The following is a 21,037-nucleotide window of genomic DNA, read 5'->3' as shown; positions in this document are numbered from 1 at the left end:
ATAATGCCGTATGTTTAATATCTATCTTCGTTGATGAAGTGTTGCTTAGACATAGGCATTTTCCCACATACTTGACAGATGGAAAGCAGATGAACCCGGTAGTTTTTATCAGTGCATTCCACAACGTACTTCTGCGTAACTGGACAGAGGCTCAAAAGATAAGATTTTTTGTTGCTTACACCCAAAGTACGTTCTTTTGTGGGACACTGAAATGGCAGAACGCTGTCACAGTTACGAGGAATTTGGACTTGCTTTCTAGTCGGAAGCCGTTCAAGAGAAACTAAAACGTGAATTCTTTAAACAGGCTCTATTCAATAGGAAGCATGGAGGCTTCAGGGGTTATTTCGAAAAGTATTTAAATAAGACCAGATATTGTACCAATCCCATATCGCAGGTGGATGTATTGAAGATATTAAACAGCCGAATTCCAACACTCATAAGGGAAAAATTAGTGACCACACCAGAACAAGACACTAAGTACTTTTTGTCAGTTTTGGATTCATTGACCTGATTTATGAAGAGGCGCCGTGGCTCCATAAAGCAGCAGATAAACAAATACCTCAGCCCGTCTTTGGTAACCAACCTGTAAATAATAATGTTACTACACAACAAGCATGGCAACCATATCCGACATGGTACATACAAAAAGGAAATGGATATGGTAATGGAAATAGAAAAAACAAAAGATTGAAGCGAGGTTATCAGAACAACAGGAATAATTACAAAGGACAAGCGAACAACGTCCATCAGTACAAGGCTACCCGCCGCCTGTAAGCTGTAACAGCCAGCCGATGCAGTGGCAAGTGGTCGGCAACCATCAAATGCCGCATGCTATGCTGCACCCAACCTTTGGCCAACATAATAGCGCGAACTATAGTTTCGCAACTACCAACACGAATTCGCCTGAATATGGGTCACATGCAGCCGATGACACAAATTGGCATAACACAACACACACTGCATGGCTCACTGAAATTACTCTGGCCACTGAGGTCAATGCTCCTGCACCGGCGGAAAACTCCAACTAGTCGCAGTAAAACCTCACACTGCTGACCAGATAGGGAGTGGGGGCAACACACTTATAAACACATGTTTTGTGAGGTACAATGAACAGGGTGACTTGAAAGATGATTTATACCGATATGAAGAGGAAGTTCAGGAAAACTTGTACCAAGAGCAGGTACAGGTAGTTATAGAGACAACAGTATTTGATATGGAAGTAGACTTAGTTCTAGACATAAATACAACGACTAACTTAATGTAAACTGAATTTTTATAAGAGTTAAAGAAAAGAGTTACAATTCCCACCTTCCCCAAGCAGAATTCTATAACACAGGCGGCCACTGGAAACAAATCAAAAGTAGTGAAGTTACAAGCACTTATTCCATTGAAAATAGGACACTTTACTGTCAAATGTTATTTCCTCATCATTGACAAATTAATAGTAAATTGTTTGACTGGGCTGGACATGTTTAGAACTGATAAGACGCAATTAACATAGGAAGTGGCAAATGCTACTTCAGTGTAAATGAACAGGTATTTTCTATCGGTTTAATAAAAATGTCAGGCATGAAAGTAAAGCAGATGGAGGAGTCTGATGTGACATTTCAGTTCGTATTTCCTACTGAATTATTTGTAAACACTCACTATAATGAACTAGTGTCATAATTAGATGTAAAGAATGAAATGGTGGAGCAAAAGGTAAGTGAGTCCAGCACCTTAAGTTCAAAATGGTTCAAAAGGCTCTGAGCAATATGGGACTTAACTACTGCGGTCATCAGTCCACTAGAACTTAGAACTACTCAAACCTAACTAACCTAACGACATCACACACATCCATGCCTGAGACAGGATTCGACCCTGCGACTGTAGCGGTCGCGCGATTCCAGACTGTAGCGCATAGAACCGCTCGGCCACTCCAGCTGGCGCACCTTAAGTGAACAGGAGCAACAGCAACTTACAGACCTGTTATTTAAGTGTGCACATGTATTTGGAAAACAACCCAGAGTTATCAAGAATTATCAGTATAAAATAGATGTTTACCCTTATGAAACTTTTTGTGTATCATCGTTTCTGATTCCTTGGACGAAAAGAGAGGCAGTACGAGAAGAAGTCACTCGAATGATTAAATGGGAGATCATTCAACTTTCCTTTTCACCTTATTGTAACCCCGTATTGCCTGTAAGTAAACTTCAGAATGCTTGAGATATTAATAACGTTTTAGTACCATTCGAATCAGGCCTGACAGCTGGATGATCAACTGCTGACGTTCCATAATATGTGGGGTACTTTACCATATTGGACTTAGAGTCTCCTACTGGCAAACAAAACTCCATCCAGAAAGCAGAAAGTACACAGCTTTGGTATGTGGCGATAGAAGCTTTGAATTCTGGGTCCTGCCATTTCCCCTGAATATAAGTGCAGGTGTATTCATCGCAGCGTTAGATAAAGTATGAGGACCAGAGCTACTTAACAAGGTTACAGTATATGTTAACGACTTATTAATCACCACTCCCACATGGTCAGAAAATATTCAATTAATTGAGAAAGTTTAACAACGTTTTTCAGAATACAGAGTGACAGCCAATTCAAAAAAGTCTGACTTTGGCAGAGAGAAGGTAAAATTTCTTGGTCACATTATTTCTGAGCAAGGTATTCTCCCTGATCCTAAGAAACTCGTTGCCATACGCAATTGTCCTGCACCTAGGAATAAGAAACAACTTAAATTTTATTCAGGATTGGCGCCATTCTTCTGTAAGTTCATACCCAAATGAATGATGTACCGTGATGTCCTGCGTAATTTGTTAAGCAAAAACAAACCATGGCTGTGGGATGACAAGTGTCAAGAGGATTTCAATAATATTAAAGAGGCATTAGTGAATGCAAATATACTTAGTCACCCGATATGGAGAAGGACATTTGTCTGTGCACAGACGCCTCCTCGCAAGGTCTGGGGGCATTTCTGTTCCAGATGAGAGAGGAAGATTGTAAGATATTGCCAAAGGTAATAACTTTTACTAGCTGCACTGAGACCATACTCTGTATCAGGAAGTTTAGCAGTAGCCTGGGCATTCAAAAAATTTGAGTATTTTTCATGAGGTAAGAGTACGAACATATATTATGATCACCAATCCCTTTCATTTTTGTTGACATGTAGATACCGCACAAGAGATTGGCAAGGTGGTGTCTATGTGGCACAGGGAATATGAAAGTGTTTTATTCCATCGCAAACAGCCTGACTCAGAACAATGGTGCGTATGTCTTCCTGAGAAGTATATTGAGAAATTCATAGTGTACAACCATGAAGTGTGGGAACACTATGGGGCAAGTAAATGTTGCTACTTTCCAAATTTTGGATGACGAGTACTTCAAGTACTATGAAAACGTATAGTGTGTCAGAAGGCAAAACATTCTCTTCTAAGCAATCGAGCTTCACCTGATTCTAACTAAGAAACCTCCAGATTAGTGTCTCTGGATGCGGCTGGCCTCTATTCAAGAGGCAAGTGTGGTGTAAGATATGTAGTAGCACTATTTGATGTTTTTAGAAAGCATATTAAGATGTATGCTGTACGTAATGCAACATCAACCTCCATCAGGAAAAGGATCGAATAAGATTACTTGAGAAGGATTGGAAAGCCGCGTGTGATACTGATAATGCCACATATTTTAGAGGACAGAAATGGAAATAATTTATGTCATTACAGGGTATAAAACACATCTTACTATTAAGATTCCACCCCAAGGCACGACCCATAAAAAGAGTATTCAAGAAATTTAATTGCTTGATAAGAATAACCACACCGCACACACACACAAAATGGGTAGAATATGTTACACCTTCCATGCAGGTCATTAACAGCCTTACAACTTCTTCCACTGGTTTCACACCAGATGAATTAATGTTTTACACCGGGTGAATGGGAGTCACCCCTCCCAAAAATACCAGCAGTAGAAAATTAAACGAGCAGTAATTACACCAGAAAACAGGGCTCAATACAGGAAGAATATACATCAACGGAAACTGAAGCGTTTTACACAATTATGAACCCATTCTAAGTCAACAAAAATAGGAAAGTTAAACAAGAAGTGGCAATTACTTTATACAGGAACATATAATTTCCAAAATCCCATATCCTGGAGCTTATAGTTTGATTTAAGAGAGGACTGGTCGAGACATAGGTCTCTGTCCCCACAAGGACTTAAAGGCATTTGTGGAATAAACATTTTTGACTCAAGTATTTTTACTGAAAATGACTGTATGTAGTGTACGTAATAGTAATTGATTTTCTGTTTTCTTTTTGAATACTAGTGTTAAGGAAACATGTTTACATATAAGAGATTTTACTTGTAGTTTGATATGTAAAGTAGCAAGTAAGTGAAACTGAGAGAGATATTAAATGATACAGTGGTTTTCTTGACGGGAGGAGCGGCGAAGTAATGCAGAACTCGCGACACAACTGCGGTGTAATCGCAACAGTGAGCTAGTTCAGCTGATTGGGTGGAAGCAATGTACTTCGCACATGCGCTTGTAAACACGGCTGCAGGATGTTTAATTATTAGAAAGCTGACAAAATTAATGACTGCCAGCTAACGCAATTAAACGCAACTCGCCTGCACACATATTTACAAGAATTAGATACAAATAGGAAGAAAGAAAGAATAACTGTATTGTAACTGTAAACTTAAGGTGGACTAAATCTATTTATATATATATATATATATATATATATATATATATATATATATATATATATATATATGACATGTTGAACTAAGAGAATGTACAAGAGACCATGTGTAATATTTACATAAAATAGTGATATTAACCTACTACATACAGATCTGCACAGGTGTATACAGGAAGTGAACTACAGGACGTGTAAGATACCTTTAAGAATATGAACGATGACCACTAAGGTGAAAGCATGATACAGAGATGAAGGGCATAAATATCTCACGTTCTAGAGACTTTTGTAGATACTTCTCTCTACAGGGTAAAGGTAAGTGAAGCTGGTGATGTACTGGACGCAACAGGCGAATAACAGCTACATACTGACGTAAAAGAACGACTGGATCAGTGGCCACTGAGCTACTACACATTTAGTTTTAAGTTAGTTTTAAGCTTTTTCTTTTCAGCGATCAGTCCACCGACACAGAAATGATAAGCTTCGAGAGTGGCATGGTACTATACAAGTTTAATGAGCTCCACGCAATAGCAGTCTGGTAAGTGACATCATAATGATATAGGTTTTATGCTACCGAAAAGGTAGGAGGCCGACCTACACACAGGATACAGTGTCTGCTTCAGATACTCTTAACACCCATTTTTCTCTTTACAGTATGTATGAGTGTATAGGTCTGTGATCATTATAAACAGGATTATTAACACCAAATAGATTCCTTCCTTCATTCCTAGAGGTCTAGAGGTGATGCTAAGTGTAGTTATGCAAGCATTGTGTAATGTATTTGAGGTTGATGTCGATGCTTTCCCACCGGCTCCAAAATAAATAACAAGCTCCCATAAACAATGCAAAAGGAATTATGTACAATGTTTCTTATGTAAAGATTTGTGAGACACAAACTTCCAGACATATATTAGGATGATTGATGTAATTGAGGTTGTGCATGTTTATTCTATAATATGAATGTAAATGAATATATTATTTACAAATTAAACTGATACGACTGTTTATAAAAATAATCAAAGCTAATGCAGCGTTTTAACTACTCTCAAAATAAAACTCAATATGAAGTAAATGTGAGCGGAATGTTAGTAATAATATGTAATATATGAATGTATTAAAATTGTACTACGTAAATAATGATTTGTTTAAAGAGTAACAGCATACGAAAGCAGACACTTTATGCAAAATTAGTGATTAATAGAGTTGGATGGCAATTAGGCAAGGAACGCGTGTAAAAGTGATTTTTTTTTTAAATGAAGTGTGTTGATGCTTAGTACACGTGTGCAAACCTACAAAAATTTTTACTTAACTACACTCAACTCTGAATAAATGAAGAATTGTTTTATAAAGAACTTACTGGCGGGTGCTGATCGACGGATTTCCTCTCCACCAAATAAGCGCATTACGACTGCTAAACAATGGGTCCTGGGCCGTAAAATTGAAGACCTTCTGTCACAGCATTGAAATTACCAGAAGCACGCCCACTGTTTGCAATAAATGAACAAATATTTGTGGAGGATTCCACGGCGATTTCGTGGTTTCACTCTGCGTGAAATAGACACGCACAAGATAAAAGTATTCAGAGAGGACGCAACCATTAATGTCTCAGTGCCACTCGTGTGGGCGCAATAATGAAAGACACTTCACTAAACCTAGCGTTGTTGAATACACACAGCATTTGATAGTTGTAACCCTTATTTAAAACTTGCTTTTCTTTTAATTATTTGTGTTATTATATGTAGATATGATAAGGTAAAGGTGACATCTCGACTTAACATGACATAAGTCTATATAAATGACCGAGAAGTAAAGGGCTTTGACCTGTTATAGATAGAAAACAATTATTCTTATGATACTCCCAAACAGTGTACACCTCCATACAATGTCAGTGTACGGGGGGGATCAGTTTGTATGAATGCTTTCTTTTCCTTATTAGTAATAAGAAATTTGTACCTTGTTGCAGAAGATGGAAAAGATAGGTTTTTAAGATTATCTTTGTAACAGTAGAGCAATGTCTGGAGAATGTTCAATTTTTTAACATCTCTTGTTTCAGTCTCGTTTGAGAGTACTTATGTTTAAGAACTCATGTAAAAAGGATGTGTAATTTTTACTAGTGCGTCACCAATGTGTGTAGTAAATGCTACATTCGTTCATAAGCATGACTTTTGCCTGCAATTTCTTCCATCCTGCAAGACATCTTAAGATATACAGGGTTGAGTCACGAACTATTGCCACCTAGAATAATGCAGAAAGTATGATAGTAGCTCAAAAGTTTCTGGGACAAATGTTGCATGGGACAATGGGGGCCATAAGATGACGTTAGTTTTTTGTTACTAGGTGGGGTCACGTCAGAGATATGAAGATCCATTTTTTTTAATGGGCTGCTATAGCTTAGTTCTTATTTTCTGATAGCGGCTATCGAGACGAATCCAATTGTGTGTAAGTGTAAGGTCTTTGTAGGTCAACGAAGGTCACAAAGGTGGCATGAACGTCCATTTACAGAAGGTGTTCGAAGTGATGACTATTGCAACAATGTAGTGCTGCAATGTTCTTATCATGGATTGAGTGGTATTCCTTATCACATCGAAACTTATCGAAGCACATACTCTGACAAGTCCCTCTCGTATATCGCGCAAATTGCAAATATTCGCCAAATACGGAGTATCCATCTAACGTGCCATTGACATGTAAACACCATTCGACAGTTTCGCAATACAACACTAATAGGAATGGTAAGACTAGTATCCTCGAATCAAGCGAAAGTGAATATTACTTCGAAGAAAAAGGCGATATGCTTCTCATTTATGGAGAATGTCAACGAAATTCAGTGAGAGCTAGAGACAGACCTATATGCTAAAAGATATCCGCAACGTACTCACCCTACACGTCGTACGCTTGAATATGTGTGTGATAAATTGAGAACAATTGGATCTTTAACGCATCGGAAACATTTCTGGCAAAGGAAAGTTACTAATGAGGAAACGGAAATTGGTACTCTTGCCACTGCGGTTCAAGATCCTTCGCGTCAAGTCGAAAGGGAGTCTGACATGAGCTAGAGCAGTGTTGTTCGTGTTCTGTATCGCCATAAATATCATCCTTACCATATGAGTCTCCTCCAAGAATTAACTGGCATGGATTGCATGCGAGACACTGAATTCTGCCGATGGGCCCAACTTCAGATTCAGAGGGCTGATACATTTATTAATTTGATTTTATTTACTGATGGGGCTACATTCACGAGCTATAGCATTGTTAATGTGTATAATATGAATTATTGGGCAACTGAAAATCCATGTTGGCTGTGGGAAGTTGCACACCAAAAAATGGTTCAAATGGCTCTGAGCACTATGGAACTTAACTTCTGAGGTCATCAGTCCCCTGGAACTTAGAACTACTTAAACCTAACTAACCTAAGGACATCACACACATCCATGCCCGAGGCAGGATTCGAACCTGCGACTGTAGCGGTCGCGCGGTTCCAGACTGTAGCGCCTAGAACCGCTCGGCCACACCGGACGGAACCATTTTGAACCAATTGTCAGAGTATGTGCTTCCATAAGTGTCGAAGTGATAAGGAATACCACTCAATCCATTATAAGAAGGTTGCAGCACTGCGTTGATATTAATGGTTATCACTTCGAACACCCTCTGTAAATGGACGTTCACAACACCTTTGTGACCTTTGTTGGGCGTCAAAGACCTTACTATTACATATCAATGGTTTCGTCTCGATGGCCGCTATCATAAAATAAGTACCAAGCTGTAGCATCCTATTAAAAAGAGAGAGAGAGAGAGAGAGAGAGAGAGAGAGAGAGAGAGAGAGGGAGAGAAGAAAAGTGGCCTTCATATCTCTGACGCGACCCCACCTAGCAGTAAAATACCAACGTCGTATTATGGCCCCCAGATGTCCCATGCAATATTTGTCCCACAAACTTTTGAGCTTGTATCACACTTTCGTAGTTATTCTTGGTGGCAATAGTTAGTGTGTCACCCTGTATATGTGATAATCATTAAGAATCAGTGGATGGACTGTATGAGGACTGTATGATCGGCAACCACAAAAAATTAGAGGTAATGATATCAGTATTCTGCATACACTATTCATTTTTGTGACTTCAGTATTAGTACGTTGCATTGTATTTTTCTTACGGTACAAGGAAGACTGTTAATGATACCAATTTAGTTTCAACAACAATCCATACTACTGCAAGTGGTAATTGTCTCTCATTATGTAAATTTCATACTCTTTGTGTTAGCTGTTGGGCTGCCTCCCAGCACTGCAGAATAATACTGCAGCAGTAAAACAAAAACGAGAGAATAACCCCGAAATAACACTTTAGGTGCAAAGAAAATGTACCATTTACAACACCAGAACACAGAGCATACCCAAAACGTGTCAATTGTGAATGGTGGTTTGAGAAGCGTTACTTTCAAAGTAAATTTTCTTTTATGCAAGATGGATTATGTTAGGTGCGACAATGTGCGATGCATTTCTTAAATCGGGGAGCGTTAGACTGTTATTCAAAACGTAACACTGAGAACGAGGCACTTCGAAAAATTTTGGGCATAAAAGACCAACCATTTATGCCATTGCTTAAAATTTTACTCGTACATTTGTCATTTATACATCTTAAAATGTAAAATGTGCTAGAAAAAGACCACGTTTGAAGGTTGGCTTATGCTTCTTTTATTTTTTCTTACGAATTATATAATAAGGTTGGCAAAAGTATAATCATCCTTCAAAAAACAGGGCGAAGTTAAGCAGTTTCACAAGTAATTGCCGTTTCTATGCAAAAGCAAATGCTTGACGGAATATGTATTCAGCCAAGTAACGTACGAAATTTCGGCGCACAGCAGTGAAATGTACACCGTGCTCGTCAGAATCATTCAGCCGCTGCAATTTGAGCTGTGCTTATCAGGATTCTCCCTGTCTACACCTTCGGGGAAAAAACCAGCAGAAACATTTTGACTGTAAATGTTGTATGTGAAAGCTCAGCTTTTCTTGTAGCTATATGTATGCATATTAATCTAAGCCATTAACTTTTATTATTTGTGTGTTCGCGCTATTGGACGATGATGTTGCCGCTACTGGACGATGGTGTTGCTATTGGCTGACTGTAACACATGCCTGTCGCTCTGCATATCTGTTGTCATTGGTTTGCGAGATGGCATGCCGAAAGCTATAATTGGCTGACAAAAGGGCGTCGCAAATCGCAATCTAGATTACACAGCTTTGTAAGCTATGTTGCTAACTTGCTTTGTTCGGTGGAATTTATGTTTATACTTTCGTAATACGAAAATATGCTCTGTGAATGTTGCCGCACATGTCTACTACTAGACGTGTGATTTTGCGCAGGGTTTCGTTTCCTGAAGTGCTGGTGGGAAGTTTTATGCCCATGTATAAAACCTTCACTGGTCTAAGGATTCATATACAAGTTTGTCACTTAACACGGAAAAAGTCTATTTTTAAACTGGGAAATCCATGAAAAATCCGGGAATTTTTTTTCTTGTCTGGGCGTACGCCTGTATTTAAATAACATACACAAAATTTTCAAAATTAAGTGTCTAAGATGTAATCAATTCTTTATACAACCCTTTCTTGTTTCTTCTATCAGCAACGCATATCTCCCAAGTCAAAGTATCATAATTATTTTATGTAGTGTAAAATCAAGTTTTGATGTCTAGCGTAAGTGTAATTTTTCCTTTCCACATTACAGTATCTCCTTGTAACTCCTTCATGCAAACTCATTTCATTCAGTCAAGTCAACTTAAGGGACAATAATCATTAATTTAACTGTAGCATACCTGTTATCATCATGGTGTGTATAAGGTAATGAGCAATAAATCATCATAGTGTGTATAAAAGCATAAGCATAATAGTGTCAATATGTAATAAGGAAAATACATCATCTTTATCAAATAATTCCTGAAAATAAAAGTGATTTGCTATCAGCCACTCAAAAATGTCTGTGTATGTAAGCGAAATGTAAACTTCTATCCACCAACTCCTGTATTTAATAAGCTGAAATAAACATGTTGTTGGGTGACATTGTGTCAACATTCCATAGAATCAAATCTACTTCACCTCCTATTTCTCTCTGCTTCAGATTCAGTCATCAATATTCTTCTGTAAGATTCAGAAAATAATTGTAACAGAAAATCTCAAATAAAAACGTGTATATATGTGTATTGTACTGCTGTAGGAAGGTATTCGATGTATGTAAGCATCTTAAGCAAGAAATATGTGTACTGTAGAATTCAGTGTGGATAAGTAAATGAGAACCACAGCCACTGAAGTATCTTCTCAGAACTGCGAGCCAGTGTCTCGTAGCAGAATTCTTCATCATTAATTTGCAGATAAGCATAGAATGTGCGTGAGTGTAATTATGGCATGTGTTAGTGTAGAAAATTATATCATGATAATGCATTAGATTGCAGAAGCATTATATTAAGATGTAAGCATCTCACTCAACTCATTACTGACATCATGTGTGTTGGAATAAATGTGTCATCAAATCAAAGTAAGTATCAATAGTATTCAGGTAGTAAAATCTTCATATAAGGAAACTGATAAAATTTAGAAAATTCTCAACTATTTCTTCTCAAACTTCAATCAGATAGCTGTGTGTGTAAAGAAATGTGTTCAAGAATGTGGCATTGGTAGTGTTCTGTGAAACAAATGCTGTATTAGCTAGGGAACATTGTGTTCGCCACTCACACGGTACTCAGAGTGTGTACGCTCCTAAGGGTCTGATATTGAAAATCGTATAACAACATATATAGTGATGGCATTCATTGGTAAAGCATGAGTAAACTGATGAAATGTAGATAAATGTCAACTGTACCTCAAATTTTAATCAGATGAATATGTGTGATGGAATATGTTAAGTTAAACCAAGCTGCCTCAAATTGTTATTAGTTGACAGGTGTGTAAGTAAGGAGTGGGGAAAAAAATATGTGTCATTGGTAGTGTTCCAGTGAAGCAAATGTCACATTGGGTGGGAATCCTGCTTCAGCTACATGCATGGTACACAGAGTGTGTGTACCCAAGTAATTTTATTGGTAATAAGACTTCAATGGCAAGATATTTCTTAGTCCAAAAAATTTGTGTGATTTAGGGTATATCAATCTGTATGAATTTGGATTTTGAATCTCCATTATCTTAAATGGTACTACATAGATGTCAAAAAGTTTCTTATCAATTTGCTGAAGGCATTAAATTTTTTAATCAAAGTGTCAGTGTATTGCTGAGACCAAAAGACCTTCCAGGTGTCTGAATCCAAATTGAGTCTTTGAAATAAAATTCCTTTATAAACCTCATAATATCATTTTACTTTGTCTTGACCTTTCTTTCTTAAATAACTTTTTACTAATTTCTACTCTTCAACTGGGTTCTGATTTCGTCTTAACTGTACACAAATTTTTACAATTTCTCTTTCTCTCTTAATTCCCTGAATATACATTATTCTGAAAATTCTGTTGTCCTGAATGTTCTCATTTACAAGTTAACCCCCCCCCCCCCTCTCCCCTTGTAATCTAGATAAAACATTTGCTGTGACACTTTGTTCGCCTAATGTACTGGATGGTATAATCAAACTGTTGCACGTAAACTGCCCACCTGGTAATTCTGTTGTGGTGCAGTTTGCACTCTTGTATGTAACATAACACTTTGTGGATTGTGTAAATTATTACTTTGTGTCCTATTAGGTAATTCTTGAACTTCTGAAAACCCCAAATGATGGCTAATAGTTCCTTTTCAGTAATAGTGTAGTTCTTCTCATATTTTGTAAATCCCTAATAGCAAAACTAATTGAGTGGTGTTCTATCTTTCCATTAATTTCTCTCTCTTGAAACAAGTATACACCTAAACCATAATCCGTAACCATAATCCCCTCCATCAGTCATTAAACAAAATGGCAATGACAATTTGGATCTGTGTAGTATGTCACTTGTGCATAGCTGTTTCTTAATTTCATCAAATGCTTCCTGACAGTTTTTAGTCCATTCCCAGATACTATTTCTCTTTAACAGCTCCTGAAGACAGGGTGCATGAAGTGCTTGTGTTCTGATGTACTTCTTGAAAAAATGTATAAACCATAGAATAATCTAAGTTCTTTCTTTGTCATTGGTTTTGGAAATTCTGCAGTGGCCATTTTCTTTTTCAGGCAGAATTCCCTCTTTTTGCTAATCATGTGACCTAGAAAATTTAACACCAGATTTGCACTTTTCTAATTTTGACTTCATGCCTCCCAGTCTAAATTTTTCTACAACCGCCATCAAAATTTCTGTGCATTCTCCAAAGTTTAATTAGTTACCAAAATGTCATCTACATAAATGATCAGCTTTGACAGTAAATCACTACCTAGCACAAAACCACAAGCAGATATAAATTCTGCAACAGATATATTTAAGCCAAAGGGTACAATACAGTACTGAAAACTCCTCTCATTGTACAGAAATGCTGTGTATTGCCTTGAGTTGAGTTCTACAGTAATTTGGTGAATACCTGATGTTATATCAAGGCTAGTAAAGTATTTAGTCATGGAATTTTTTCAAAATTTGTTCCACGAATTGAGGATGATCTGCCTCTTTTCCTAAGAATTGATTTAAGTGTTGAGAATCAAGGACAAATTTTACACCTTCAGTTTTCTTGGAAATGACCACCAGTGGATTACTGTACTGGCTGTTACTTCTCTCTACTATCCTCCATGTCTGCAGTTTCTGTAATTCTCTTTCAACTATTTTTCTATTGCAAATGGCGACATAATAAAGTTGGGCAAAAAAGGATTATGTTGTCTCAATTTCAGTCTACACATATAGTTTTTCACTCCACCTGGCTTTTCACTAAAGATTTCACAGTAATCTGACAAAAAGTTATATAAATTTTCTTTTCCTCTATTACTCAAATTATCTGGTGTGTTTATTTTGTCTGAAACTAACTGTGAAAAGCTGTCACTACCCAGTTGGTTATCACAAAACTCATCCTTCTCCTCTGTCTAATTCCTGTCATCAAAAACTTCAACAGGCTCATTTCATTTAAAATCACCCAAAATAAAGAAATCTCGTTGCCATCGAGTCACAGATATTTGTGAAAATTTGGTGTAAGAAAGTACATAAATAGAAAATGATGAAATAATTTTTTTCAGATTTTTTAGATCAAAACTGTAGTCAGGGGGGGGGGGGGGGGATTTTGAAATGTCTAGCATTTTCTCCATTTGGTGTCAGTACGAAAGGTAGGTTGAAAGTTTTAAACTACTGTAAGTCCCTTATTTATAAATCAACTTTATTCAATTTGGTGTCATTAGAAAGATACAATGACCAACTATATCACTAAACTATAAAACTGCTGCAACTGTGCATATAAATATGTTGAAATCCGTAATTAAAGTACTTTTTCAATATTTTTTCCTTTTTTTTCCCAAAACTTCATGAATTTTTTTCGTCAAAATCACAAGTTCCACCATTTTAAATTTTGTCTCAAAGAATATCTATTGTCATGCATTTCAACATAAAAAAATCAGAAGGGTGTTTGTTCTTTTTAATCATTTAAAATGGAAAGAACATAAATAATAATAATAATAATATACATGTTACATTTTGTGACTCTTATGTAGTGGTCAAAAATGGTCATTTCTCATAAAACACATTCATAAAATTCTAAAAAGCATTCATTCTTTCAAACAAGTTTTCATTAGCCGCCAATATTATGTCTGATTCAAAAGTATATAAGCGACCAGTACTTGTGCTTGCACTAGGAGCAAGCAAAATCATTAAAATGTTTTAATAAGGTATTCAGCAAACATCAGTGTGAAGTGGCCATGAATAACTTGAGAAAGGGCCACTTGGACTCATGAACTTCACTTTTACATCTCTGTGTTCTTCACTTATTACTAGAATTTTTCCAAGCCACCACTGGTTATCGTTGACAGCTGTGACAAATGTTTCTTCTTTAATTGTGTTACAGGCAGTGTTTTGAATTCCAAGAGCAACCTGAATGAATTTAGTAGTTGATGAAACACGCTTTATCAGCAACTTGTTTTCATTCAGTGGTTTGAAAAAATGATTTACTCTTGTTCCAGGAATGGTAGAACCAGTCTCATATCATTTTTGTAACATGTTTGTGAACTTTGTTATCTCCTCTGTTGTAACATAAAAGGTTTCAATTCCTGGAACATGAGTTTTTTGGCAAATGTAAACAGATCTTTCGGACTTAAAATGTGACTGTCGTATGGATGCTGTGAACTTGCTCTTGTTGCTAAACATTTAATAGTACCACCAACTTCATCACATGCATTTTTGACATGACCAGTGGCAAAAAAAAAATCCATTCTGTAGTTACTCTGTGATCTTGCTTGTGATGGCACAAATTTAAACAGTTCTTAAAGTTCTTACATTGTGCAGAACTGCCACTGCTGAAGTACTTAACAAGCTGGATGAGTGGCAATTGTTCCAATACATAAGTGAGAACAGTTTTCTGGAAAACATAGAATGTGTTTGTATCAAGCTGCAGTCACTTATACAACACAATGACATTGACTTAATGCAATCATCTGTTTTAAAGTACACCACAAAAGGATGAAAGGTGACTTGAATGTTCTGCCAGCGAAATACTTGTGCAGCATCCTGAAGCAAACAGGTATAGTTTGATGCAAAATCCACTATGATGAAGCATGTAGTATCAGGGAGTGTTTCTTTGTTTGATTTGAATTAGTGAGTCTGAGATTTTGATACATAATGATGTTGTGGTAAGTTTTGAAAATTTGCATTAGATACTCATCTTCATTAATGTCTCCAGTGTAAGTCAATCAGTTTGAATCCATTGTTTGAATACAACATTTTCGGAATCTTGTAGGGACTCCAACTCCGTTAAAAAATTGCGCAGTTCATATTCGTGAGGACACCAAGAACAGCGATGCAGCATACACTCCTCATTTTCCAGATTGCACACAAGTTCCTGTAGAAGTTCAGTGTATGGTTCTTTCACATGTGCACCATGAATTAACAGTTTTACCTTTTGGTGATACGTGCATACACGTACATTATGCATTCACGACTGTTAACAGTAATACATTCTTTTGGCCAAAGTTCACAAAATTTAGTTAAACCACTTTTATCTTCATGGCATTTTTCTCTGAAAGCTAAGTATACATCTTTCAGATTATGTAAAATTAGTCTTTTTGTCTTATACACGCAACTGCCATTTTCTGAACGGACAGACAGACAGTCTTCTTTATTAGCAAAAATGTGACTTATATCATCTACACAGTAAAAATTCTGGACACATTTTTCCACGTCCTTACCTATTCTGTTTTTCACTTTATAACTCCCTCTTGACAAAATACCATCTTCTTTTAGCAATACCCTCGATTTATTTTACCATGTATTCGGTAGTGTTAAAAAACATTTGGATTTATTCTTTACTCCATGAAGCTGGTGTTAAGGTAAGTATTTGTAGTTTTTCTTTAACAGAACTTGTGCTGAATTTCTCTTTAAGATTTTGCATTAAAATATTACGGTCTGTACATTTAGCACAGCCAGTTTCTTCAGACACATTTTTCACTGGAACATGTAGCACTTTTGATGCTGTTTGCTGAATTTTTAAAGCTAAGCGATGAGACTTGGATCGAATGTATTCTGGATGCCTGTCTTGTACTGTCTTGGTAACCTCAAATGGTGAAATTTCAAGTAATTCACAACTTTCATTAAGGTTTTGAAGAGCTGTAGATGGATCTGGTGTATATTCTTGATCTTCAACTTCACATTCATCCATCCCTGGAAGGTTCCCAAATAGAGCCTTTTGTGAGAGAACAAACACACTCAATATTTTCACAGATGCTTCTTAGCTTCAGTACTTCAATATCAGCTTGGTTCAGGCTTGACCTATCTATTAAATCCAGCTCTTCAATGCTACTACTTTTCTTCTGACACAACTGCTGACACAAAACCTAAAGAACATTTGTTTTCCATTGTGATTATTAATCAACTGTGTGTGTTGGAGAAAAGAACTGGATGGTCTGAAACTTTTTCTTGTTCTCTAATTAGTCAAGAATGTACTGTGAAGAATCTGTAAGGGGGAAATGAGAAAGAGTTAATGACCACTTTATTAAGTGATCTCTAATATTCACATTATGGAAACAGACAGAATGGCTGCTTATGTTGTTGTGGTCTTCAGTGTAGAGACTGGTTTGATGCAGCTCTCCATGCTACTCTATCCTGTGCAAGCTTCTTCATCTCTCAGTACCTACTGCAACCTACATCCTTCTAAACGTGCTTAGTGTATTCATCTCTTGGTCTCCCTCTATGATTTTTACCCTCCAGTAGTAAATTATCCCTTGATGTCTCAGAATATGTCCTACCAACCGATCCGTTCTTCTAGTCAAGTTGTGCCACAAATTTCTCTTCTCCCCAATTCTATTCAATACCTCCTCATTAGCTATGTGATCTACCCATCTAACCTTCAGCATTTCCTGTAGCACCACATTTCGAAAGCTTCTATTCTCTATTTATCATCCACATTTCACTGCCATATAAATACTTTCAGAAACGACCTCCTGACACTTAAATCTATACTCGATGTTAACAAATTTCTGTTCTTCAGAAACGCTTTCCTTGTCATTGCCAGTCTACATTTTATATCCCCTCTACTTCGACCATCATCAGTTATTTTACTTCCTAAATAGCAAAACTCCTTTACTACTTTAAGTGTCTCATTTCCTAATCTAATTCCCTCAGAATCACCCGACTTAATTCTACTACATTCTATTATCCTCATTTCGCTTTTGTTGATGTTCATATTGTATCCTCCTTTGAAGAGACCATCCATTTCGTTCTACTGCTCTTCCAGGTCCTTTGCTTTCTCTGACAGAATTACAATGTCATTGGCGAACCTCGAAGTTTTAATTTCTTCTCCACGGATTTTAATTTCTACTCCAAATTTTCTTTTGTTTCCTTTACTGCTTGCTCAATATACAGATTGAATAACGTCGGGGAGAGGCTACAACCCTGTCTCTCACTCACTTCCCAACCCCTGCTTCCCTTACATACCCCTTGACTCTTATAACTGCCATCTGGTTTATGTACAAATTGTAAATAGCCTTTTGCTCCCTGTATTTTACCCCTGCCACCTTCAGAATTTGAAAAGGAGTATTCCAGTCAAGATTGTCAAAAGCTTTCTCTAAGTCTACACATGCTAGAAACGTAGGTTTGCCTTTCCTTAATCTGTTTTCTAAGATAAGTCGTAAGGTCAGTATTGTCTCGTGTTCCAACATTTCTACGGAATCCAGGCTTATTAAACTGATAGTTCGGTAATTTTCACATCTGTCAACTCCTGCTTTCTTTGGGTTTGGAATTATTATATTCTTCTTGAAGTCTGAGGGCATTTTGCCTGTCTCATACATCTGGCTCACCAGATGGTAGAGTTTTCTCAGGGCTGGCTCTCCCAAGGCTATCAGTAGTTCTAATGGAGTGCTGTCTACTCCCGGGGCCTTGTTTCGACTTAGGTCTTTAATTGCTCTTTCTAACTCTTCACACAGTATCATATCTCCCATTTCATCTTCATCTACATCCTCTACCATTTCCATAATATAGTCCTCAAAAACATAGTCCTTGTATAGATCCTCTATATACTCCTTCCACCTTTCTGCTTTCCCTTCTTTGCTTAGAACTGGATTTCCATCTGAGCTCTTGATATTCATGCAAGTGGTTCTCTTTCCTCCAAAGGTCTCTTTAATTTTCCTGTAGGCAATATCTCTGTTACCCCTAGTAAATGTCTCTACATCCTTACATTTGTCCTCTAGCCATTGGTGCTTAGCCATTTTGTACTTCCTGTCGATCTCATTTTTAAGACTTTTGTATTCCTTTTTTGATTGCTCCATTTACTGCATATTTGTATTTTCTCCTTGCACCAATTAAATTCAGTATCTCTTCTGTTACCCAAGGACTTCTATTAGCCCTCGTCTTTTTACCTACTTAATCCTCTGCTGCCTTCACTATTTCACCTCTCAGAGCTACCCATTCTTCTTCTACTGTATTTCTTTCCCCCTTTCTTGTCAATTGTTCCCTAATGCTCTCCCTGAAATTCTCTACAACCTTTGGTTCTGTCAGTTTATCTAGGTCCCATCTCCTTAAATTCCCACATTTTTGCAGTTTCTTTAGTTTTAATCTACAGTTCATAACCAATAGATTGTGGTGAGAGTCCACAGATGCCCTTGGAAATGTCTTACAATTTAAAACCTGGTTCCTAAATCTCTGTCTGGCCATTATATAATCTATCTGAAACCTGTCAGTATCTCCAGGCTTCTTCCATGTATACAAGCTTCTTTTATGATTGTTGAATCAAGTGTTAGCTATGATTACCTTATGCTCTGTGCAACATTCTACCAGGCGGCATCCTCTTTCATTTCTTACCCACATTTCATATTCACCTATTATGTTTCCTTCACTTCCTTTTCCTACTATCGAAATCCAGTCACCCATGACTATTAAATTTTCATCTCCCTTCACTATCTGAATGATTTCTTTTATCTCATCATACATTTCATCACTCTCTTCATCATCTGCGTAGCTAGTTGTCATATAAACTTGTACTACTGTGGTAGGCATGGGTTTCGTATCTGTCTTGGCCACAATAGTGTGTTTGCTATGCTGTTTATAGTAACTTACATGCATTCCTATTTTTTCATTCATTATTAAACCTTCTCCTGCATTACCCCTATTTGATTTTGTATTTATAACCCTGTATTCACCTGACCAGATGTATTGTTCGTCCTGCCACCAAACTTCACTGATTCCCACTATATCTAACTTTAACCTATCCATTTCCCTTTTTAAATTTTCTAACCTACCTGCCCGATTAAGGGATCTTTGTGTCTATCTTGGCCACAATAATGCGTTCACTATGCTGTTTGTAGTAGCTTACCCGCACTCCTATTTTTCTATTCATTATTAAACCTACTCCTGCATTACCCCTATTTGATTTTGCCTTTATAACCCTGTATTCACCTGACCAAAAGTCTTGTTCCTCCTGCCACCGAACTTCACTAATTCCCACTATATCTAACTTTAACCTATCCATTTCCCTTTTTAAATTTTCTAACCTACCTGCTCGATTAAGGGATCTGACATTCCACACTCCGATCCCTAGAACGCCAGTTTTCTTTCTCCTGATAACGATGTCCTCCTGAGTAGTCCCCGCCCGGAGATCCGAATGGGGGACTATTTTACCTCCGGAATATTTTATCCAAGAGGAAGGCATCATCATTTAATCATACAGTAGAGCTGCATACCCTCGGGAAAAATTACGGCTGTAGTTTCCCCTTGCTTTCAGCCGTTCACAGTACCAGCACAGCAAGACTGTTTGGATTAGTGTTACAAAGCCAGATCAGTCAATCATCCAGACTGCTGCCCCTGCAACTACTGAAAAGGCTGCTGCCCTTCTTCAGTAACCACATATTTGTCTGGCCTCCCAACAGATACCCCTCCATTGTGGCTGCACCTACGGTACGGTTATCTGTATCGTTGAGGCCTGCAAGCCTCCCCACCAATGGCAAGGTCCAGGGTCATGGGTGGGGGGGGGGGGGGGGGGCGCAAGCTTATGTAAGAAGCACAAAATCAAGACAAAAGAGTGCTTCAGATACATAAAGTGCACACGCAAACACACACACACACACACACACACACACACACACACACACACACACACACAGCCTGTGTTGCAAGTGATTGTTGCTGTTAGACTGAATTGGTTTGAAGCAATTAATTATTGCAGCATTATTGAAAAAGTATAAGATCTAACAATAGAGGACAAACACCCTTCTGATTTTTTTATGTTGAAAAGTATGGCAATAGGAATCAATTGAATAAAAAGTGAGAGATTACATTAATTACAAATTTTCTAACATTTGTTGTGTAGACACAGCACTTTAATAATTTTTATATTTTAGCTCTATTCTTTTACTTTCCAGTGACATGAAATTGAATAAAATTGATTCATAAATAAATAAAGTTACATTGGTTACAAACTTACAAGGCACTTCGTTTCTCAATGCCAGTTGGTAGGAGGGGCCCACATTTCCAAATGGTCCCCTATTTACAATTTTGGTCAAAAGTTCCAGAAAAAATATTTTAACCCTAACTCATTATGTAAAATTCTTCACCAAATTTTCAGAAAAATCTGTGACATAAGGGCAACATCCCCTGGGCAATTTCACATGAAATTACCCAACAGCTCTTAGTTGATTGCTACAATTTTCATTAAATCTCATGTGTAACTTAGTTTCCCCGCAAATTCCAGATTTTCATTGTTCAAAAAGTAACTTCATATTTTCCCAGTCATAAATGATGATGACTTTAAG

Source organism: Schistocerca gregaria, chromosome 1, assembly GCF_023897955.1.
Source record: "Schistocerca gregaria isolate iqSchGreg1 chromosome 1, iqSchGreg1.2, whole genome shotgun sequence".
Classification (NCBI taxonomy): Eukaryota; Metazoa; Arthropoda; class Insecta; order Orthoptera; family Acrididae; genus Schistocerca; species Schistocerca gregaria.
This window is presented reverse-complemented; position numbering follows the sequence as displayed.